The sequence below is a fragment of the Mauremys reevesii genome, linkage group 3, assembly GCF_016161935.1.
Source record: "Mauremys reevesii isolate NIE-2019 linkage group 3, ASM1616193v1, whole genome shotgun sequence".
Lineage (NCBI taxonomy): Eukaryota > Metazoa > Chordata > Testudines > Geoemydidae > Mauremys > Mauremys reevesii.
The window spans coordinates 118,672,026-118,696,576 of NC_052625.1; the positions used below are offsets into that span (position 1 = coordinate 118,672,026).

The window sequence follows — 24,551 nt, forward strand, 5'->3', positions numbered from 1 at the left end:
ATTTCATGACTCAATGTCCACTTAGCGTAAAGTGATACCTATTCACACACAGGGCAAAATTATTCTGTCTAATCCCCACTGTCAGATCTCCAGCGCATACTCAACATTTGTTCCATGCACAGAATTCCCAATGATGTCAACAAGAATTCTACATACAGAACAAACAGGGTCTATGCTGTAGAAAACCATACTGTAGTTCAGAGAGAAGAATTTTGCCCTTTGAGTGGCCATGTGTGTGTGTGTATATATACATATATATATATATATATATATATATATATATATATAAAACAAAAGACAGGCAACCGTGAGTTATGTGGATATACATTGTAGCCCTAAGGATTAATCTGCTGGTCTGTATAAATATCTTTCTTATAAATTTAAGTATTTGATGTAATAGGCTTATAGATTTATATTAAGAATAAGTGGCTGTAATGCAAGACACCTACAGGTCAAACATCCTATATGACATTAAGGCAACTTTAGCACATTTTGGGACCCTTACTCAGAAAAGTAATAATAGACAAAATACCTACGCAAATGTCTGGAGACCTTTAACTGAACCAATAACAGTAAAGGGTGGAAAAAGGGGATTTTTGCTCACAAATCTAACAAGTACACCACAAATGCGTACATACCTGTCATTCATACGCACATACATACTGGCCTATGGGGCAAATGTACCCTAACATTTCCTTGGGGAAAAATGAAATTTGGGCATAGGAGGAAGGATTTCCAACTAATGCCCTATAAAAAGGTGAGACAGCTCACCATTAGGCAGGCAATCTACCCATCTATCTGCTCCTGTCTACTCTTCATTGCCTCCACCTTCAACTACGTATCGATGCTACCCATCTACAACGACTATTAACTATTAATAGGTCATAGTATTATTTCTTTTCAAACTGTAAGTGAAAAGGGATTTAATTTCCCTTATGTTTTATTTTAGTTAAAGCATATAGAGTTAAATTAGAAAGATTAATTAATTAAATAACATTAAATTCAGTGGATAAATTACATCAACACTACTAACACACCCCAAATCAGGCTACAACATAACCTTTCATAGCTAGTCTAAATATACATTAGCTTTAGGAAAACACATTCTAAACAGCACTGTACACTAAACAATGTATGACAGTCAGTTTTGACTTCTCTATAATTTCGCAAATGTGGGCTTGGCGGTCCAGGGAATAATCATGCACTTGTTTCCCTTTTATTTTATAGGTTGTCCTGCAGAAAAGTTCAGGCCCTTAGTCCCATGGCATCCAAGACTAGATGGCAACATCTTTATCTCAGAAGAAAGGAAAGGTCATGAAGGAGTGAACTACAAACATGAGTACTTTTTCTTATGTTCATGATATAATTTAGAAAATGCATGCACAGTAATAATACTGTGTTCAGTGTTAATTCTGAATCTTAACTCTGTCCCTTGTACTTATGCCTTAAAGTATGGTCTATCTTGATGCCATTACAAATTATTTGTCAATTAATACAAGCTGGAATTTCCAAACAACTTCACAGATAAAAAGTTACAGATTGTTATACAAAATTTTCAGACTTTGATTGATTTTTAAAGAGACAAGTATGACTAAGGATAGAGTTTACCCCACAGAATCTTTATTCCTAGTGATAATGCATGAAGCACAGCTTGACTTTCAGGTCCCAAACTCAATTTGCTGCATTGGCACTTAGAAAAAAACATCACTGCAAACTGAGCAAACGTAACAGGGAATACACTGAGAGAAAGGAAGCATGGAATGCCACAGTGCAATTTGTACAGTCTCCTTTCAGATTTTAAAACACAATTTTAAATTATTAAATAAAACTCAAATTTATTAAATTAGAATTTTCCTCCAGGTTTTTTTTTAAATATCACTAAGACCGTTGTGAATCAGTTGTGAATCAATGAGTGCTTTCCCCCAGTGTGAGGCTTTTCTTCAAAGAAAAAAAATATTTATTTATTTATTTATTTATTGGTTTAGGAACAGAAGTGAAGTTTAGAAAGTTTGGGTTCTCTAGAAACTACTGGATGTTAACATTTCACATCACTTCCCACTAGGGGGAGATGTTACATAACAAGCTCTTCCTCCCTTTCCTCCCACCCCCAAAATCCCTCCCAATCCCAGTACATCTGCTCTAAATCTGCTCACTAGTTGTGGGTTACAAAAACACTTATTCATGACCTGCACACTTTTTATTATTTATTGATCTCTGTTTGAGATCACAAAACAAACCAAAAAAACCCCAATATTTTCAGCAAATATTTTTTTAAAAAGTGTTGTGTTGTTGTTGCAAGAAATACTTGGCTGTGGGTATCAGCTATTGACAAGCAAAACTCATCAGCTTTTTGTTTGCAGAGGTGAATCATTGTGCTTTCAGTAGATTCTCCCTCTTCTCATTTCACTTTGACCTTTAGGTTTGAATGAAACTAAAATCCCAAACCCACACAATGTCTTGAATGGGTTCCACCTGAAACTATAAATTGACCCCAAGTTGCTTGAAACTCAGTTCAGTTTTTTGAAACTTATCCCAGGCTTGTTGGAACCATGCACTACATTTGCCAAAAGGTTTACAGACCCTGACAAAGCTCTACAAAGCTGATTCAGTTTTGATTTTCCAAAGAAACCTAAGGTGTTTTTGAATTTTTTTTTCACAACTCTACTACAACTCACTGTGGCCACTCTGCAAAATCACTCTGGGTTCGCCAAGAACATGAATATGATAATACCATTTGTTGTGGCTCAGTGGTGCCTCTCTTAATTTGCCTCTCGCCTGTGCATCTCTGCAACATCTACAAAGCACATTACATATATTATACAACCATTTGGGCTTGCACCCAAGTCTTTCCAATGACTTGTTGCGAAACAATCATATCCATTGCATTGTATGTTCTTTACTATGGTTGCATTTTAATTCATACAAATATTCAAGCTTTTAGCATCATGCTGTATTCTAGCATCAATACAAACACATCATGCATTGCCATCTGTGGTCTAATCTGTCAATGATCCATCTATAATAAGCTGATAAGAGATCACTGACAACTGATTTGATCTACTCCAATTGGGAAGTATTTAACTATTGTGGAACTAGTTGCTTTACCAACTGTTTAAATCTCACAAGAATTTCTGACAAGTGCTGAAGTTACAATAATGGGGTAGTGCCGCTGAGCAAGAAGGCCGAGGATTTAGATCCCTGCACCTTTGTCTATCTACAAAGGTGCTGCAATTCTTTTAAAGTAAATTAATAGAAGCAACACCTCTGGATACTAATAGTTTGGGATTTAATGTCACCAAAGAAAAAAGCTTAATTTGCTAGCATTGTAGGTCACTTCCAGAAATACCACTTTATACGTTTGAGACATTCAGGGATGCTGTACAAGCAAAATGGGTCAGCGAATACATAGATAATATGGTGCATCCCTGGTACATGTAGGTGACAGGAATTTCAAATCCTACTCATTTCTGTTCATAAAACAGAAAATATACCATTTAGTTAAATAATGGGTATCTGTCCAACTCTGTTGAGGAAAGTGAAAGTTACTATAAAGGACAACAAACCAGGAAATCAGAAACCCATAAATTGTACTATTTCCACCACTGAATTTAAGTGGTAGTATCAGTCATGCTGAGCTGGCTGCAATATCCACCGTAAACATTATTCTTGATGAATTTAGCTCCTTTTCCTGTTCATAAATGATTTTCACACAGACTTTGATTGTTACAAATTTATTGATTATGCAGAATAATTCAGCTAAAGGTTTATGTGAATATATTTCAGCCTAAGGAATGCGCATCATGAACTATTCACTGTGACTGCTGCTTTTAGTATTCAGTGTCTGTAACTACTATTTGCACTGTGTGAGTGTGCACATAGGTCATATGGTATTATTTTTATTCTCTGATTGAATGAGTCTTAAACCCATAAAGAACTTTGCAGATATCCACCTAAATGAACACTTCTGGTACAAATACTTGTGTAAATGCACATTCACGTGAATATTTCTGACACTTTGCCTTTCAACAAATATTATTTCAAACAATGTTTTCCTTTCGCTAATATCCACAAAAAGCTGTAAAGTGTTATGAATATGCATTAGCCAAACACAGGTTATGCTTTAATCAAACATGTTACATTATTAAGGTCAATGCAAGGGTACCTCGATTTAATGTAATGACCTGTCATATGCAGAAGGTCAGACCATATGTTTTAATGGTCCCTTCTGGCCTTAAACACTATGAATCTTATTCATCTGTGAATGCTGTTGAAGCAGATTTGTGTTTTTTATTGAAGTAAGTTTTCATAAACACTTTCTTGCAGTGTTTATTTAAAGATATCACATCTACTCTGGTGGTGGGTGTGTTAGAAGTCTAGATAGATCAAAAAGGTAGGAAGGTCAGTGGAATTTACAATTCAAGTCAGTGACATACAAATTGAGAATGAAGATGGTAGCAGCAAAATAATTTTTAGTGCAGATACAAGAAATGAAAAATAAAGGACAAACTGCCAAGGACTTTCTGTACTGAAGGAAGGAGCTCAAGAATGAAAACATTCTTAAATGGACTGCTGAGGAGCTCAAAACCAAAATAATAGAAAAAAAATGTCACCTACACAAGGTTACCATATTTTTCTTTTCATAGCTTGTGTTATTTAAAACTAAACTGGTCAAAGCACAAGATAGTATGCTGTAGGGAACAAGCCCTCCAATGGCAAAGGGATAAATGAGATGACCTAATAAGTTATTTCCATTCTAATTCTTATTATTTTACATTCATTCTTTGTGGGATGTGAATGTAAAATGTAGTCACAGGAAAATCAGACCAAGTTGTGTTTTGATTGTGTCCTCTTTGAAGGTTGCAGAGATTTATCACCATGAAGTGAACAGTGGAACAAGATATTGTCAAAGCAGTGGGAGATTTTTAAACATTGACACAAATAAGATGAAACATTCACCTGAAAAAGAAACATCAGATAAAGATTAAAACTTCTTATTGAAAGCCATGCACTGCGTGATGGATGAGCACAGATTCATTCAAAGCACAGCACACTAGTAAACTGTAATCTCTGGAAGAAGACAGCATATATATTCAAAACTTCCCATTAGTCAATCAATAAAGAATTACACCTAATAGGATGGAAGCTATATGAATGTGGGTGGTTTGTACTGACAGTGTTTTTAAAAATGCCCCTAAATGTATATTAGGCATCAATAACAACAATAAAATGGCCCAATAGTGACATTTTAAGCAATAATTCACAGCAAATATCATACTTGACAAATTTAGCTTCATTTTGTGCTCGCTAAATGTCTGCAATAAGACTGAGATTTCCTTGGTTGTAGTAATTATTCATATTGACTTTGTTAGCTTGTTGCAAAATATTTGTTTTGGTTTCTACTTGGATTGATTGTGAGCGGTTTACTTCAAGTATTCATTATTCAGTAATTAACTCTCATATTGGACCAAATATTACCCAGCTATTGCCGAATTGCGGTCTTGGAGACCCTTTGTATCTCAAAATTGGAAAAACAAAAACAAATGGGATGCATTTAAAACTGACTTATTCTAACCAGTGAACTATAAAACTATGAACAAGTCAAATCTTTCCTATATTCAGAAGAACACTACGCAGTACTTGTGTTGGAGTTTAACTGACCCCATGATCAAACATATTTTAAAAAAAGCTACATACTATACAGATGTTGGGGTCTCACTGACGCCATGTTTACAGAATGAAAATATATAGCAACAGTAACAATATAAAAGGCACAAACAAAGCAAAGTGGCAGTAAATGGCCTACTATTTAAAAAAATTGAGTGAATAGGTGGCATGTTCTGAATGTACAAGGTTCATACACTTTGTACATTTGTATGTGTTTTTCTGTCTAGTTCTCTGGATCAGATGTAACATCTTCCTCATTTCTTAGACTGTGCATCAGTACCCAGGATATTTCCCCGGAAGTCTGAGGCAGGGCTGCGATGTTCCTTTCCTATATCAGTGGCTTCACCATTTCTGTACCTAGGTCTCTGAGAAACAGCTGTCACTTACTCAAAGATTTATTATGCCATGTGCAATTCAACAAAATCCAAACAATATATGTATTCAGACATGCCATGCACAAGTGCAATGCAACAGTGAGTCTTTTCCCCAGCAACACCAACTGACTTTGCCCCAGCAATAGCATCTGTCAATTGTGGGCTTGCCAGAAAATGTGTCTGACAATTAGGGCTTCCCCAGAAACTCTTTCTAGCAAGTGTAGGCTTCTGAGAAAATAATATGATGGCTTTATCTCAAAGAAACTCAATTTGCTGGACAACTGTTATGATACAGGACACATACGTTATCTGGATTTCAGAGACACACCCCTCCCTCCCACCCCCATGACCCTTTTGGTGCATTTTTTGAAAACCCCAAACCACTGAAACTACAATGATAAAAACAATACTGAAAGAGTCATATAATCAAATCAGAACTGTGGCCTCAAAACAAAAACAATCTTATGCTGGAAAACCTGAGTAATTAATTTGGGTTTTAACTGACTCAGTGGTTTGAGCATTGGCCTGCTAAACACAGTGTTGTGAGTTCAATACTTGACGGGGCCACTTACGGATCTGGGGCAAAATCACTACTTGGTCCTGTTAGTGAAGGCAGGGGGCTGGACTTGATGACCTTTCGGGGTCCCTTCCAGCTCTATGAGTTAGGTAGTGACTTTTTTCACTACACTAAAATCACAATAGGTATACAGAGAAAACTAACACTAACAGGTTGTTCTCATCATAGTTTGAGAATTCTTAAAGAAAGAAGAGGTAGCCATTTGCATATCATGTTTTACTTAAATGTTTATATGAGTTTGGCATCCAAGAGCCCCTCAAACACCTTGGAAGTGTAGTACTTTCATTTTCCCCATTGATTAACATTCATGGGTCTAATTCATCCCAGTACCTTTTTAGTGACTTTTTTGCTACACAGAAACCACAATAAGTAGGATGATAAAACCAATGAAGAATACTTGATGTATGAAGAAGCACAGATTTGACAGTAAAAATCTTATTTACACGTTGGGGGTCAGATAGACCCCAAAACAGTAGAAGGATTAAAATTTGAACCACATTAGGTGTTTTTGGTAGATCATGTAAGTCACATGTATTGTTTCTGTGTGCTCATGGGCCTAGCATAACTCTTAAAATCACATGTAGGGCTTGCACAAGTTAAAGGGGCTTTGAATCTCTCAGGGAGAAGAAGCAGACAAGCAGGTTTAAAGAAGTTTAGAACACTTGCAACCTTTCTCTTTCTGGGCCAGATAGGCCTTGTCTGAAGTATCATTCTTAGAAGCATTAGGATACTGCAAGGCTTAGAGTTGGATTCAAACCGAGTGGAAATGTAGCTTTCACTTGTCAATTTCATGTGACAGCATCTACACCTGCAATGCTATTTGTGGATGGTTTGGGCAGCTCCTTGTCTAGCTCATTTAATTGCCCGTGTGCCAGAGTTTTCGGAATCCTGTCCCCCTTCTGTCACACAGTGTAGTGTTCCACACAAACTATACCCATGCTGGTACTGATATTTGAGCATACAAACTTAATATTCACCTTGCATGAACATTCCTATAAGTAAAACTTGATCAGGTGAATGTTCATGGAAGCAGAGACCTTCAAGGGAATTAGGCACTCAACTCCCCCTGGATTTTAATGAGAGTTTAGCACCTACCTCTCTTAGATTCCTTTAAATAACCAAGTTGGAAAGCAAACACTAAACGGGGCACAAGAACTGCCACAAAAAAAAGGGTCACAGACATTTTTAGATTTGAGCAAATATAGATAATGTTTTTCGGTAATCACTCAGCTACCATATTAACAATCCCTTCCTATTCCTTCGTTTTCTGCCATGCAAAGCATTGTTTGCCAAAGGGGAACACTGTTGGATTTTCTCACTACTATGAATCTGGTGGTGCAAAAACAGCTGGCATGCAACTGTATTTTACTTTGGAGCTTCTTTACTAACATTCTGACTATTGCTATAATTTTGAATGAGTGCAACTTATGAAATACTGCTACAGCGGAATGCAGTGTTTCCTGATTTGCCATTAAAGACACTGAGACAACTTTTTCAAAGTTTTTAATAGGAATTCAGATCAGGGCCCTATAAGTGGCCAACTATAAATCAGGACAGTCTCTCAAAATAGATGCAAGACCCTTGATGGCTTTATACTTGTCATAATACAGATCAAAATAATACGGAAACCATAATAATGAAAGGCTATTTCCACCTCCACCCACCCACACATACCTGCCACTTCAGTAAGATTCTGTTTTAGTTCATTATCATTTCTTCTTTGGTAGCAGGAAAATATTTTAGTGATACAAACTTGTTCTCTACATCCCAGAGAATCTTTTAGCAGTAAGACTTGGGTCATAACTATAAAATGTGGGTTGGATTTATCCTGTGTTTGAAAGATGAGGCACATAGTTCTATAAAAAATACTGCAGTTGTGCTAAAAACTAAATGGAAGTAATTCTGTAGACAGATCTGTACAACTGAACTGAGAAATAGAACATGATATTTTCCATTGTGACTTTAAACAGGTGAGTAGTCCTACAGATTTCAAAGCTAAGCACATGCTTCACTACTTTGATAAGAATTTAATTTCAGAATGACTAATTGTCCCTTGGATTATCATAGCTATTTAAAATGTAATGATTGTGGGTAAATGGAAACCATTCTATAGAATTAAGAAATGAGAGTCAGCTTTGCTCAGAAAAATAGGGCTCTCCCTCCTGAGTTTTGAGACTCTCTCATTTGCCTGTGTGAATATGCTGAGAAAAATCTTAAACAGTACTAAAGAAACAGACACGAGAGTTGGCAACAGATTCAAATTGTTCCAAACCAATGGAGCTATTAAATATTTATAGGAAGTTGAGTGTATCATTATCCCATTCCTAATGCAAATATGTTTTGTAGAATATTTTAGTGTGTACAGGGGAAGCCAGACTGTGTCTGTGTGTGTGAGAGAGAAGCATCACTAAGTACCAAAACATTAAGGCCCATATGTTCCCAACAGCTGCACAACTGGAAAATAGTCTGAAGTTGAGCAATTTCGGTCTAACGGCATCCACATGAATGCACAGGATGCATGGTATAATGTCATTGTCAGATTGCCACATATGTTGCTGTCAGCATAATGGTTGTGGAATCTGATCTTAAAAAGCCTAATTCTACCACCCTTACTCATGCAGAGCAATATCTTACTCTGCAAGTAGTCTCACTGATTTCAAATAAATGAGTAGAACCTTACTGCACAAGAATTCCTATTGCAATTAAATGGGACTACTTCTGGGTTAAAAGAACAGGAGTACTTGTGGGTATCTGACGAAGTGGGTATTCACCCACAAAAGCTAATGCTCCAAAACGTCTGTTAGTCTATAAGGTGCCACAGGGCTCTTTGCTGCTTTTACAGATCCAGACTAACACATCTACCCCTCTGATACAGAACACCTTAGAGACTTCTGGGTTAAGGTACTACTCAGAGTGAGCATGGGTGGCAGAATTAGGCGGAAAATGAGAGATATGCCAGGAGCAAAAGTGAGACAAGTTAATTGAAAGATAATATGCAATATGTGTTACTCTTCATAAAATAAGGTTTTCATGCTCAAATATCCATGCCAAGTTAACACCCCATACCTAGAGTAACTGTGATCTACAGGACAAATAATCCACACTTGGGCAACATAAAATTAGGGTATCAGTTTCCTTTCTCATTCCAAAGTCACTCTTCAGATATAATGAATTTGAATTTGAATTTGATCCCTCATTAATTATGGACCAGACTATGACCCACTTAGTCTTACTGGTGTCTGATTACTCACACGAATAGTCAGACTGAAGTCAATTAAGGAGTAAGGGGTTCACAATCTACCTCTACATTATTTCTAGCATATTGTGTCATAGCAAATTGATATCATTTATATATCCTAATTGCCTGACTATAAATTGGAGAAGGATGAATCAAGTTCTAGGTATCCATTATGAAACTTCCACCTGTCAGGTTCATGGCAACTGAACCTATATTCCCGCTCTGTGGTCCAGTAAGGGTACCCACTCTATGCTCCGGCTTCCCAGACATCATCACCTTCTAACAGTTTTTTTTTCAGACTGCATAGTTCCCTGCCTATACTGTGTTTTTCCCAGCAAACTAGGTTGCCTAAGCAGGCCTGTGTCTGTGCTTTGCTTTCTCCTCAAAAGCTATGAGCAGTTGTGATTGCCCACAGTTATGTTATCTCACAGCCCTTTTTAAGCAAGCACATTTATTCTTAACTTGGAAGCATTGCAGAGAAAACATATTACAAAGAATAAAAGAACTTACACACATGCCAATAAGCCAGTGGTTCTCAAACTTTTTTACTGGTGACTCCTTTCACATAGCAAGCCTCTGAGTGCGACTCCCCTGCCTTATAAATTAAAAACACTTTTAAAATATATTTAACACCATTATAAATGCTGGAGGTAAAGCGGGGTTAAGGTAGAGGTTGACAGCTCATGATCCCCCCCATGTAATAACCTCGCGACCCCCTGAGGGGTCCTGACTCTCAGTTTGAGAACCCCTGCAATATGCTTACCAGAAATCCACCCCCCCACACACACACACAAACACATGGAGCAGGGCTCTGGCAGCCCTTCAAACCACACTAGGGGGTTTTCTGTGGTTACAAATTCATAACAGCCTCTGCTCAGAATAAACACCCACATAAATAAACCAGTCTGTCCTTTATACAGCTTGGACCTTTGATCTTCAGATTCTGGAAATCTGCAAACAATGGTTCTCTCTTCAAGGTGTAGCTTCAAAAGGTTGGGTCTCGAGGTGGGAATTTTCATGCATCGCCCCCCCCCCCCCACCACCACTCCCACACACCCTCAGGTATTTCCTAGGAAACCTATTTAACTTTGTCCCAAAAGTTCCTTCTTGTCTGGTACATTGTTTAAAATAGTCCTTTGAAGCTTATAACACGTTGGTGGGTTTACATTGGCCACATCTCCCCCCTACAGAAGTTACAGCTAATCCCATAATAATACATAAACTTCGCATTCAACGCAACATACTTCAAAGACACTTAATTGAATAAAGTTTTTCAAGGATATGATGGGAAATTACCCTATCTATCACACCATCATTTTTGATGTTCACTGGGACAATTCTCTTCCTACAGCAAAATAAATAGTTCTTCAAGGTGAGTTGAATTGTGTTGCTTTGAAATATGTTTTTGCATTAGGAACCTGACAAGTATCACATTTATGCGCTCTGTATTCATTCTTTGAAATATAACTACAGTCAGTTTCTAATATGCCAAACAGCTAAGCCTGTTTTCCCTGTCGTCTGTGAAGGAGTATTTTCTTGATATATCAAGAGCCATTGCAGCTAGCTGCCCACTTTATTGCCTCCCGGGAAAACAAATAACTGCAACTTCTAATATGAATGATAACTCCACATTAAATTGACAAATATTGTTTACAACACTGAATTCAAAACAGCTAAAAATAATTTAGGCAAATAAAGATATAATTGCTTGAGAAACAGTTATGTTAGAAAAAGCTTGCTGTGGTCCATGGGATAAAGACAGTGGGATAAACTGATCCACCTACAAGGATCCATAAATACCTACATTTTAGTTTTGACTTGGAAAATTAGCCTTAATTTTGCTGCATGTAACTTTACCTTTCATGGCCCTGATCCTGCATCAGATCTGCATGGGCAGGCTCTTATGTCTGCATGGAGTGGCTTAGAAATCAGTGGGGCTCTGCATGGGTACAGAGCATGTAACAGCTCCAGTTGTAGGCTTGGGGCCTAAATGGCAAAGGCTTTGTACACGCTGCTATTTAGTAAAAATAGCACAAACTAAATTTTCCTCTCAGTTACACTCTTGTAATTCCACTGAGATGAAAATTTGGTTGAATATTGTTATATGGCTGAACAGTTCTTTATTAACCTGGGTTTTTGTGAAATCTTATTCATCACAGTAGGTGCACTTCAGCAAGGCCTCCATACAAATAGTTACTAGTTAATGGTCGGGATCATTATGTTTGTATCAATCCACAGGAACCGTAAAATGATGATACCAAAATAAAATAATAATTGCTAAAAAATAGTGCAAGCCCTGGACAAATTTCAATTACAATAATTCTGTTTAAGTCTTCCCTTTTGTTTCCATCAGATAAATTAGTATTCACTAATTCACTGTCCTAATACCACTGTCATGTAATGTGTCTGGAATGGAATAGCTACTGCTTTTCATACAGTAAGTGGCTGCATCTTAGATTAAGTGATCCCTGTATTTAGTCTTTACAAATGAACACTATAGGATTCCTCAAAAGGAAAAGTTCTCTATAAATGTTAAAAACTATATGATTTAAAGTTGAAGGATGGACTTGTGGTTAAGGTACTGCATTGGGACTTAGGAGATCTGAGTTGAATTCCACCACAGACTTCCTGTATGAACTTGGGCAAGTCAATTAATCTTTCTGTGCCTCAGTTCTCCATCTGTAGAATGGGGATAATAATAATTTGTTTCTCGCAGCCCTTGTCTGATTTAGCTATTTAGATTGTAAACTATTTGGGGTAACTAAAGTTTCTCTAAATGTGTATGTAGTACCTCTAGAACAATGGGACACTGATATTGACTGAATTCTCTATGTACACAGTACAAAAAACAAATAATGATTTTACACAAAACTAGAACTGATTTATCTCATAGTTTTACATTCTGTTGAGTGGTTTTCTATAAAAGCCTTGTCCAAATGAAGTGTTCCATTTTTGTCTGGCATTTTTCTACTTTCTCCAGTAAACTTTAAAGATATATATCTACTCTGATGTTTTTGAGAAAAAATCCACTTAGACCACCAAAAGAGGCTAGAGCACATAAGGAATATAGAAACAAAATGTATGAACAGGAAGATTAAATAAATAAAATAGTTTTGAATTCATTTGCCACACTATTCTGTTACAGCAATAAAATATCAGGAAGACAGTTCTTAAGCAGTGTATTTTAAGTTAAATTGGCCCAGTTTAAAAGCTGGATTTTATTAACAGATTATTTTCAATCATTATCTTAAAATTGTTCCAAAGCATGTTCAGTACATCTTCAGGGTTATTTACAATCCTCACTGCCAAGGACAACTTGCAAATACTAAGCAGGATTGCTTTGCATTGCACAATTCTGCACATCAGTGTGTTTCACATAGCCCAGTGAATGACCAGTTAACACTTGCTGCAGCGTCCCTCCACCCACGCCGCTTCCAGCAGCTCCCATTGGCCTGGAGCAGCAAACCGCAGCCACTGGGAGCCGCGATCAGACGAACCTGCCGACACAGCAGGTAAACAAACCGGCCCAGCTCGCCAGGGGCTTTCCCTGCACAAGCGGCGGAAGAAGTTTGGGAACCACTGCTCTAAATAATTCCTAGAGCAAATCTTTTAGAAAATCATCCAATCTTGATTTTAAAATTGTCAGTGATGGAGAATCTACCACCACCGTTTGACAGTGGCTCATTACATTCACTGTCAAAACTTTACACCTTATTTCCAGTCTGATTTTGTCTAGCTTCAACTTCCAGTTATTGGACTGTGTAATACCTTTCTCTGCTAGACTGAAGAGCCCATTATTAAATATTTGTTCCCCATGATACTTATAGACTGTAATCAATTCACAGCTTAACCTTCTCTTTGTTAAACTTAATAGCTACTTGAGTCTATCACTATAACACATGTTTTCTAATCCTTTAATCATTCTCTGAACCCTCTACAATTGATCAACATTCTTATTGAATTGTAGGCATCAGAACTGAACACAGTATTCCAGCAGCGTTCACAGCAGTGCCAAATATAGAAGTAAAAATAACCTCTCTATTTCTACTCGAGATTCCCATTTTTATAAATTCCAGGATCTCATTAGTTCTTTTGGCCACGACATCACACTAGGACCTTGTATTCAGCTCCTTATCCAGCACGACCCCCCAAATCTTTTTTGCAGTCAATGGTCCCCAGAAAAGGGTGATCCTGTAAGTATGGCCTACTTTCTTTGTTACTAGATGTATACATTTATATTTAGCCACGTTAAAACAAATATTATTTGCTTGCACCCAGTTTACCAAGCATTCCAGATCACCCTGAATCAGTGACCTGGCCTCTTATTTATTTACCACTTCCCCACTTTTTGTGTCATCTGCAAACTTTATCAGTAATGATTTTATGTTTTCTTCCAGGTCATCAATGAAAATGTCAAATAGCATAGGGCCAAGAACCTACAACTGCAGGACCCCACTGGAAACATGCCCACTCAATGGAAATTCCCCATTTACAATTCAATTTGGAGACCTATCAGTTATTCAGTTTTTAATCCATTTAATGTGTGCCATGTTACGATACTGTTTTAGTTTTTTAATCAAAGTGTTATGCAATACTAAGTAAAATGTCTTATAGAAGTCTTAAGCAGAAGTCAACACTATTATCTTTATTAGCCAAACTTGTAATCTCATCCAAAAAAAGATATAAAGTTATTTTGGCAGAATCTATTTTCCATAAACCCATTTTGATTTACATGAATTACATTACTCTCCTTTAATTCTTTATTAATTGAGTCCCAGATCAGCTGCTCCATATCTTGCCCAAGATTGATGTCAGGCTGACAGACCTACAATTATCTGAGTCATCCTGTTTACCCTTTTTAAAAATTGGCACACCATTAGCTTTCTTGCAGTCTTCTGGCACTTCTCCAGTTTTCTAAGACCTACCTAAAATCAATATTAATGATCCAGTGAGCTCCTCAGCCAACTATTTTAAAACTCTTGGATGCACATTAATCTGGACCTGCTGATTTAAAAATGTCTAACTTCAGTAGCTTTTGTTTAACAACCCCCAGAGAAAGAATGTTACTATCACCATATAATGAGACTATATCACCTGTTTTTCCCCAAATATTGAACACTTCTGCCTTTTCTGATTTTATTTTATTGATAATTCTATGATTTCCATTTAATAGCCCATATTTATCTATATGTTATGCCAGTCAATGCTGACCTAAACCTCAATGGAGTCCAGTGATTGATAATGCACAGTGGGAGGTTGCAAGGCTGTAACAGCAGCAGCAAATTCCCCGTTGTGGGGGAGAAAGAGGGCCTCTGCTGCCAGAACAGTAGGCAGGAACGGATGGGTCAGGGCATGCAATGATTCATTTCCTCTCCTTGGCCGAGCTCCTGAAGATAATCAGTGGAAGTTACTGAGGGCAGTGGACCATATTGTCAGTGAATTCGCAAACTCCGAAATGATGTATGTGGATGCAAATGAGTCACAGGGAGTCTAAATGTATGTCTACAAAGCAGCTAGGGTGTAGCTTTTGCTACACAAGTGGCAGCTTGGGCTAACTGCCTGAGTGCAGTCTTGCCCAACCCTTCTGGGCTTGTTGCCGCCTGAGCCACTGTGATTTTCAGGCACTACCTTGAGCAGAGCTAACATGTTTTCATCTATCTCAGCTGGAAATTACTCCTCCCAGCTGCTGTGTAGATGTACCCTAATTAAGGGTGAGGCACTGTCTACGTTGTTGTTACTCACATATCAATAGGGGTGTAGCAGAAAAAAGTAACTTACGTGAGAGTCTATGAATATACACGTTTACATGGATAACTCCCTACTTAATTTACTTTTTCTTGCACTTTCTTCTGACCCTTGGTCATATGATTAACACCATTTTAATCACCCCTCCACTCACTTAGACTCCTAGATATTCCTTTAGAATGATTCTCCTCTCACTTATCCCAGTGTAAATGAAGAGTGACTCCCTGATGGAGTTACACTGGTGTAAAACAGGGATAAGTGGGAGAAGAATCAGGCCATTTTAGCCTCATTTAGACACCTTTACATCCACTTACCAATGTACCACCTAATCAATTAGACACACAGATTCTACAGGAATGGGCAGCAGTATAAAACAGACAGATTAGATTTATGAGCTATAATCACAATAGAAGTAATTGTATGAAACTGGGCAAAGGAAAATGTAGGTTGTTTATCAGAAAAGTTTCCACAATGCCCTTGTCTAGTAGAATGCAGAATACTTTCCCATGGGTTGTGGCAGAAACCACACGGAGAACAAACTAGACAAAACAAAAAAAGCGTGGACTGGAAACACCATCTGAAATATCCCATGAGAAAGAAAACCTGCATAAGCATGCAGAGAGACAACATGACCTCAAGGACCAAACCTTCAAAGAGGTTTCAGCTTTGAGTGTAAATTAAATATACAATCTGTAGGCACAAACAGGTTCCATGGCTTTAAAATGGATTTTATTAGATCTTCAAACACCAAGCACCTGACTGTGTGCAATACATACAAATAGCGATCAATACCCCTTTGAAAAGTAGGCATGACAGATCACTTCCTTCTCTAACTTTAATGATTTTCTAGTAGTGTATATTAATCTATAAACATTTCACAAACATTAACATACTAAATACTGTCCAGCTGTCTGCAAACAGTAAGGTGGTATTTCCATCAATGAGTTCTCATAACATCAAACAACATGAGATATTCATCAATATCATTGGGTTCATTTGTATTATCTTAATGCTTAAGGTGGACTTACAACCTTGGGCTCGTTTGTTTGGTGAGGAATGTGCCATTATTTACACTATGATAAATAATGAATTTTCATATCTGTATCACCACGCTTTATTTTCTCTTACTTCCCTCTTCTCAGCTGTCCCTGATTGTTGTCTCCTTTCTTCTTGTTTTCCCATGCTCATCTGCCTCTCTCATTTCTCCCTTCTGCTCCAGACAAACACATTGGCTCTTGGTCTGCCACTGACTTCAGGCTTCTATTCTTTTTTTTGGCAGCTCTAAAGTTGTGGTTTTATATTAAAAAATACTGAAGTGGGAGTATTAAAACTCTTGGTTGAGCTTCCTTAAATAGAAATTGCAACTTTAAAGCTGTTGCTACTATTGACAAGCACAAGAGTATACATTTGCAGTTTCAAAGAGCACATGCCATTGCTTAGAAAGGAAGGGTATAAAAAAAGAAAAAGCTGGAGAGTTTCAGCTGTAAAATGTGTTTCCCTCATGCTGCTGCAATAACTTCTTATTTAATTTTGCAAGGTTTTTTTTTTTTTCATTCCATCATTTAGAACTAATGTTGGTATCAGACAGTCATAGGATTGAAAATATGTAGGGCAAGATTTTCAAAGGCGACTAGCATTTTTGGGTGCTCAATTTGATATACATCAAGTTCCAGAGGATGGATGCTCGGCACTTCCTGGAAATTAGGCCCCTTTAAGGTTTCTCAAGTTGGGCATCCAAAAACTGAGGCACCCAAAATCACTTATCACTTGGGAAAACGTTAGCCATAGAGTATTATTGTACTGTGACAGAGCCACTCTGAAGGGCCAGGTTACAACATGCTGAACAGTACCTTACACCAGTGTGGGCTGAGGGATGTGCTGGCCACCGCTTCCCGCCTCCCGCATTGGCCTGGAGCGGCAAACTGCGGCCAGTGGGAGCTGCAATCGGCTGAACCTGTGGACGCAGCAGGTAAACAAATCAGCCCAGCCCACCAAGGGCTTTCCCTGAACAAGCAGCAGACCAGCTTTGAGAACCACTGCCTTACACGATGAGCAGTCCTACAGAAGTCATTCAGGTTGCTTATGGCATAAGGTTCTGCTCAGTGTGAACACGAGGATTACAGCCTGGCTCTCTGCAGTTAAGAGAGAGTGCCTACTGCTTTGATGAGTGCTGTTATTGTTTAGTAGCAGAGGAGAACTTGAGAAATCTACCCAGTTTCAAGAGACATGTATGGAGAATTCTCCTGCTTGATCCAGTCCTACATCATCAACTGTCTCTCCCAAATCTCATCTCACTGCCAAGTCAAATTCAACATTGCAAAAATTGAGCTTCTGGACCCCTCCCAATCCTGCCTTCTCCCTCCCTTCTCTATCTCTGTCCACCATCCTCCCTGTCACAACCTTGGCATCATCTTTGACTCCTCTCGTATCCAGCCTGACATTAAAACCTATCTGTCTGTCCTTACAACATCTCCAAAATGGATCTTTTGTGTTCCAACCTTACCAAAACCATAGCCCATTCCCTCACCACATCTTGCTTTGACTACTCTAAACTAATCCCTTCTGATCTCCCTGGTTCCTACTGCATGCCCTTTCATGACATTGAACATGCCATCACCAGATCCTCCTGCTACAGGTTTTACCACCAGGAGGGGATGATCTGGCCCTCTCTCAGAAGTTTCATCCAGAAGTTATGGGGTTTGTTTGTTTGTTTCATTACTACCTGAAATTAATAGAGAGGAAATGAAAGGATAACTCTGTGGGATTCATTTAATTCATCAAAGCCAAAAAAATTGGAGTTAAGGTAAAAACCTTAGCCACCACCAATATGCAGGACAAGGTTAGTGTAGACAGGAATATCCAGCATCTGGCTGGAGCATGTTAAACAGCAAATGTAAAGTCTATAGCACTTATTTTTAAGTTAACATAAAAAAGTATTAGCTGACTTTTTCTAAACATTATTACAAATAATGTGTTCCTGGTACCTTCATGGATTTTAAAAGCAAACACAGAGAATCATCAACTTATCACATTTCACTGTTGCTTGTACAGATGGTTGTATGAGTTTTCTTGTATACTGTACACATGATGAAAAAAAGATAGACTACACCTTCCTAATCCTAATTACATACAGTTCATCACAATTGCGGAGAAAACCTGGCACCATTGATTTCAGTGGGGCCAAAATTTCACTCCAAGTGTCTTATGTTCAGGAGAGGCCCAAGACTATGATTTCAGTCATGTAAAGCTTTATTTCCATGAGTAATCTTTGCTCAAATGAGTAAAGCAGTATCAGATTGTGCTGCAGGATAACAGGAGTTTAGCGGTTCAGGATGGACTAGCACTGCCAAAGCTGTGTCTGGATTGTCCCTGAGAAAGAACTACAAATTAAAGGGGACCTCTGTACATAGATCTCTCACCTGAATAACAGCAAGGCTCAGCTATCTCAGTGGCACAGTCCCCACGCCCATGAAACCTTCTGAGAGCTCCACAGCTTGGGCTGCACAGGGAAAGGGATGCAGTTGTTGGAGCAAGGAGGGTGCCCATCTTTCCTTCTCTGGCTCCAGGGAAAACAGCTAGAAAATAATATAGAAACATGAATAAAATTATCTCAGTCTAAAAGATACAGTTAGTTACTTTGAGCAATAATAATGTTTCCTAAGATTCTCCAACCCCCTCCTTAAAAGTTGTGAGCAAATATTCATTTAACAAACGAATCTGGCTTAGATTTCCAGTTTCGTCCTCATAATTTGGACACATTTTGAGAGGTTTTCACTGACTTGCTGAGGCTGGTTTAATTCAAATTAGGCTAGTAATAATACCAAATGTACCCTAAAAGTATTAAAAATATTCATTTGATATGATCAGTTTAACATACAATTAGACATTTTCATTTTTCTTTCCCAGTCATCACCCAAGCAACTAATAATTACCTTCTGCAACACATTTAAAATATAATGTGCACCTGTAGGTTGAATGACTATTACCATAGTATTTACTTTAATACATTCTTGTGTATGGAAAAATATAAGCATAGGATGGCATTCATTCATTGTCAATACCTCTAGGAGTCAATAAACAAAAATGTAATCTTTATTATAGTAAGGGTATGTTAGAATTCTTTAAATGGTACTGAAGAACAACATTATTTTCCTTTAATGCTTTTCAAACCATTTCAGAAAGTCAGACAAACAGTAAGGCATGGTTTACTGGCTCCCTAGACTCTGTGCTACATCCCTCTTGATACTCAATGCCTTGTGGACACATCTGTTTTGCTGATTTCATGCTTCTCTGTTCTCTTTCACTTTTGCAGACCACTGGACCACAACCACAGTCACATTTAAGAAATGTTCCCATGTTGCGGTTTCTGAAATTTGGCAGAGAGTACTATATTTCCATCCTCTGAGCCAAATGCTATTCCCAGTCAGTGCGAGCTGTGTGCATGTATTTCGGTGCCAAATTTGGCCCTTTGTGTTGATCCTGTTTCAGAATGGATTTCTGTGACTCAGCACTTAGTCTGGCTATTGGGATGTTGAGTTTTGTTTTTTAAAGAATAAGTAAAACAGATAATTCTTGATTAATGAACAGATTAATTCATTTTTACTCAAGTTTAGTTTTATTTTTTTCTTAAATCAAAGAAAAAAAATTAAAACCACATTTCTGAGAGCTGCTCATATCACACAACCAGATTTGCTTTTCCCTTTACAAGAGAAAGAATATATAGTATTGAGCCTTAATAGATTTCATTTAAAACCGAAGCAAGATGAGATACTAGCCATGTTCAAACAGACTCTAAACTCCCATGATTTTCACAAGATGTGTTTTTGTTGCCTTGTATCCATTCCAAACTTCTGAGCTCTACTCAAACAGTTGGATGTGCCACAAAATATACCATAAAAATGATGTATCACAAAATGCTGCTCCATTCTCCACAGAATGTGGGAAATTGATTCAGGTCAAAGCAATTATTAATAGCTTGAGATCCAAGATTTGCTATATTCACTCCTGGACCAGTCACAGATTTAAGGGCCCAGAGTCTGTTACTATTCAATATTTTCATTAATGACTTGGATAATGGAGTGGAAAGTATGTTTATAAAATTTGACGATGACATCAAGCGGGGAGGGATTGCAAGCACTTTGGAAAACAGGATTAGAATTCAAAAGACCTTGACAAATTGGAGAATTGGTCTGAAATCAACAAAATGGAATTCAATAAAAACAAGAGCAAAGTACTACATTTAGTCAGGAAAAATCAAACGCACAACTCCAAAATGGGGAACAACTGGCTGAGCAGTACAACTGCTGAAAAAGATCTGGGGATTCTAGTGGATCACAAATTGAATACAAGTCAACAATGTGATGCAGCTGCAAAAAAGGCTAATATCATTCTGGATTGTATTAACAGGTATGTCATGTGTAAGAAATGGAAGCTAATTGTCCCATTCTACTCGGAACTAGTGAGACCTCAGCTGAAATACTGTGTCCAATTCTGGGCATCACACTTTAGGAAAGATGTGGACAAACTAGAGAAAGTCCAGAAGAGAGCAACAAAAATGATTAAAAATTTAAAAAAAAACATGAGGAAAGGTAAATAAAACTGGGCATGTTTAGTCTTGAGAAAGGAAGATTGGGGGGGTACCTGACAACAGTATTCAGCTATGTTAAGGAATATTATAAAAAAGGATTGTGATGAATTGTTTTTTGTGTCCACCGAAGGTTTAATCTGCAGCAAGAGAGATTTAAGTTAGATATTAGGAAAAAACTTTCTGGCTATGAGGGTAGTTAAGCTCTGGAATAGGCTTTCAAGGGAGTTGTGGAATCCTCATCATTGGAGGTTATTTAAGAACAGGTTGGACAAACACCTGCCAGGGATGGTCTAGGTTTACATGGTTCTGCCTCAGCACAGAGAGCTGGACTTGATGACTTCTCAGGGTCCCTTCCAACCCTACATTTCTATTATTCTATGATTTCATGAACCATCAAAGCTAAATTCACCCTCAGAAAGCTGTGATTTCAAATGTCTCAGTGATATATACTGTGCTGCATTCATTTCTAGCACATGTAAAGGGCACTGAGATCCACAGAGGAGAAAGAGAAGAGTACTAGGGTATGATTAGATATCTTTTCACCACTGGACTTCATGTTAATCTGATCACCTTCTTGTTTTTCTGGCCCTTGGGTCAAATTCTACCCTGATATATATATATATATATATATATATATATATTACTCACTTCTCCCACTGAGGTTACATCTGTTGTTGAAGCCCCATGAATGCACCTAAGGGCAAAATTGGCCCTTTATTCATCTAAAAAATATAGTGTAACAATACTGTATTTGCTATGTTGGCCCTTGTGAAACTATGTGTTCAGTTTCACATTGTAATAAAGATTGCATGTATATTACATAAAATAATCGATGTTAAAAGAACACTATTAAGTTTCAAAGACAAGCATACAAATACCGTTATTGCAGTTGCTGCTGCAGCTACTGCAACCTTAATTCTGATCCCTTGTGTGTCTAGCCTGTGCACTGGTCCTGTGGAAGAAATAATATGTGAGCATGTAATTGAAGACGGTATTGTGATACACAGGCATAAAGGAGAGGGGAACTGAATTAAGCTTTCATGAGCAACTGAAAATCTGACATTTCCAAAATTTCAAGTGCTTATGTTTGCAATGTAAATAACATTTGAGGGTTTCCTTTTTCAAATGTAATTTCCCAATTATTTTAAAGGAAAAAGGTAAATACAGAGTCTATTGTGTGCATCTAAAACAAGCTCCTCATCATGCATCATCAGCAAAGTTTCAAACCTTAGCATAACAGATTTCCCCTACTTGACCTATAGAACTAACTGGCAACAAGAGGAGGGATGGACAGCAGCTGGGTTTTTGTCCTGGAGTCTGAGGGGCAATAGCTGGCTAGGAGGAACCCAGGTTGAGTTTGTCAACTTTCTCTTCTCCCTGCAATGCCTACTAGGTGGTGCCACAAGGTGCTGCCACCAGGAGTGGAGGGAGAGGACAATGAGCTGCTGGGGCCATGTTATGCATCTGGTAGGTAGTGGCTGGGAGTGGGGACATTGGCCTGGCGCCTTCTTTATCCAGCTCCACAGAAGTTGGCACCAAAGGGGTGCATGGGCTTCTGGGACCTTATGCTGAAGAGAATTTCAGGGGACAAATAAGAGGGCTAACCCACTGCCAACAATTGAAGGCCTGCTGTAAACAATTTAAGTGTGAGAACTTCCCAGAGAAAAGACTGCAAGGATGTCCTATAATGAAAGTGTAAAACAAGCTATCTAGAGAGGTCACTACCAGCTCCCTATAGAATATATGATGAAGAAAAAAGCTAATAATTTGAAGAAGAAAGAAAGAAAGAAAGATTATTCAAAGTTAATAGAGGAGAGCACAGGGAGTAACACACTTCTAGCTGATAACTGAAGTTGTACTAACAACTACCCATGCACAACTTTGAAAATATATCCTAAACTTTCCCAGCATGACATTTGTAACAACCCTGGGAAGTGCCATTAGCCAACATAAATGAATATGTGACTTCTAAGAAACTGAGCCCTGACATATTTTTTAAGGTTTCTACAAAGTCACCTTCAAATTTGCCCAGCAAGAAATGTTCAGCATTCGATTCATTAACTAATTTACTTTGTTCTTCCTTCACATTTCTTGGCTGAAAATCCAACAGGAGTTGATAAAAAGATGATAATTTATGAGACAGTGGGTCAAACTCATCCCGTAGTATAAATTAATTGAAGGCAGTAGAGTTGCATCAGAGGATGTTTTCTCCACACTATTTTTAATACAGATCTGACAAAATTGTGAAAGATGCTGTTTTATAACATTTTGTATAAAATATATAGTGCCTCCAAGGAGCACTGACACTCTCCAGAGCACCAAACAAAAGTAAAAATTAATGGCCTTACAAAAAGGTATGTTTTAAACATCAGACAGAAACTTTCATTTTCCATTTATTTCAACCTTTCATCTAACCATTTCTTCATCCTTCTCAAATGTGTACAAGAAAGTTGCATTAAACAAAAAAAAATGAACAAAAATGCCCCAAATTCCTGTACATTTGTGCCCTCAGGTAGACCACCTGCATGGATCATTTAGGATGCTTAGTTTTCAAACTCCTTGTGACTTTCTTGTCTTCCAAACCATTTTTTATTGCCTTTCTTGCACGGTTTAATAGTCTTGCTTTCTCTCTCTCATAAAACTGCTGCAGGCCACAGCACACATGCTGTCAGAACTTTTACTTTTTGAGAATGTTAGTAATTTATTTTTCCAGTTCTTAAAGCCACAGAATGGCATCATGTGATTCGGTAGGATTGCTTTCTTCACAAGACAGTTGTGCAAGTCTTTCTTAGATATACATACAACCTACAGGATCAGATCCAAATCCCCCTGAAGTCCAGTAGAAAAACTCCTGTTGACGTCACTGGGCCTTGCATCAGGCCCCGAAACAGCAGATTATTTTTTAAGGTAAAATAAAATACACTTACTGTTGGCTAAGTCAGGCTATTTTCATGCTGCCCATAGTTATGGCTGGTGCACAGGCACACCATCCCAGAAAGACCATTGGGAGACACCATTCCTCAGATATAGATCCTGGGGCTTCCCTATTGTGATGATGGGTGAGACTTGTGTACATGGTGAGTTGGGGGCAGAGCCATGCAAATCCCACCCAGTTGTTCCTCGGGGTGCTTCTGGTGTGCAGTCCTAGGATTCCTCCAAGCACAGAGTTGTAATCCAGGTAGCCCTTAAGTAGTGATGTAAAGTGGGAGGGAAATCCTTAGATCTTCTTGCACAACTATTTAAGAGCCAGGCATAATCAAGAACATATGGATGGTCCTACTAGGTCAGAACAATGGTCCATCTAGCCCAGTATCCTATCTTTGGACAATGGCCAATGCCAGATGCTTCAGAGGGAATGAACAGAAC

At 38.0% G+C, this 24,551-nt stretch overlaps 2 long non-coding RNA genes across 2 annotated transcripts in view; one reads left to right on the forward strand and one right to left on the reverse strand.

Annotated features, from left to right (window-relative positions):
• The first annotated feature begins 269 nt into the window (after nt 1-269).
• Nucleotides 270-5,111, forward strand: LOC120400349. The gene is made up of 3 exons (XR_005595754.1): nt 270-353; nt 1,228-1,339; nt 4,857-5,111. It is a non-coding gene; the product is annotated as an uncharacterized LOC120400349 (long non-coding RNA).
• An 11,337-nt stretch (nt 5,112-16,448) lies between these two features.
• The window catches only part of LOC120400350, a 41,599-nt gene continuing 33,496 nt past the window's right edge, over nt 16,449-24,551 (reverse strand). Inside the window, exons 3-5 of the long non-coding RNA XR_005595755.1 lie at nt 22,064-22,137; nt 19,018-19,173; nt 16,449-16,879 (exon numbers count right to left, since the gene is read on the reverse strand). This is a non-coding gene — a long non-coding RNA (uncharacterized LOC120400350). The remainder of the gene's footprint in view (nt 16,880-19,017; nt 19,174-22,063; nt 22,138-24,551) is intronic.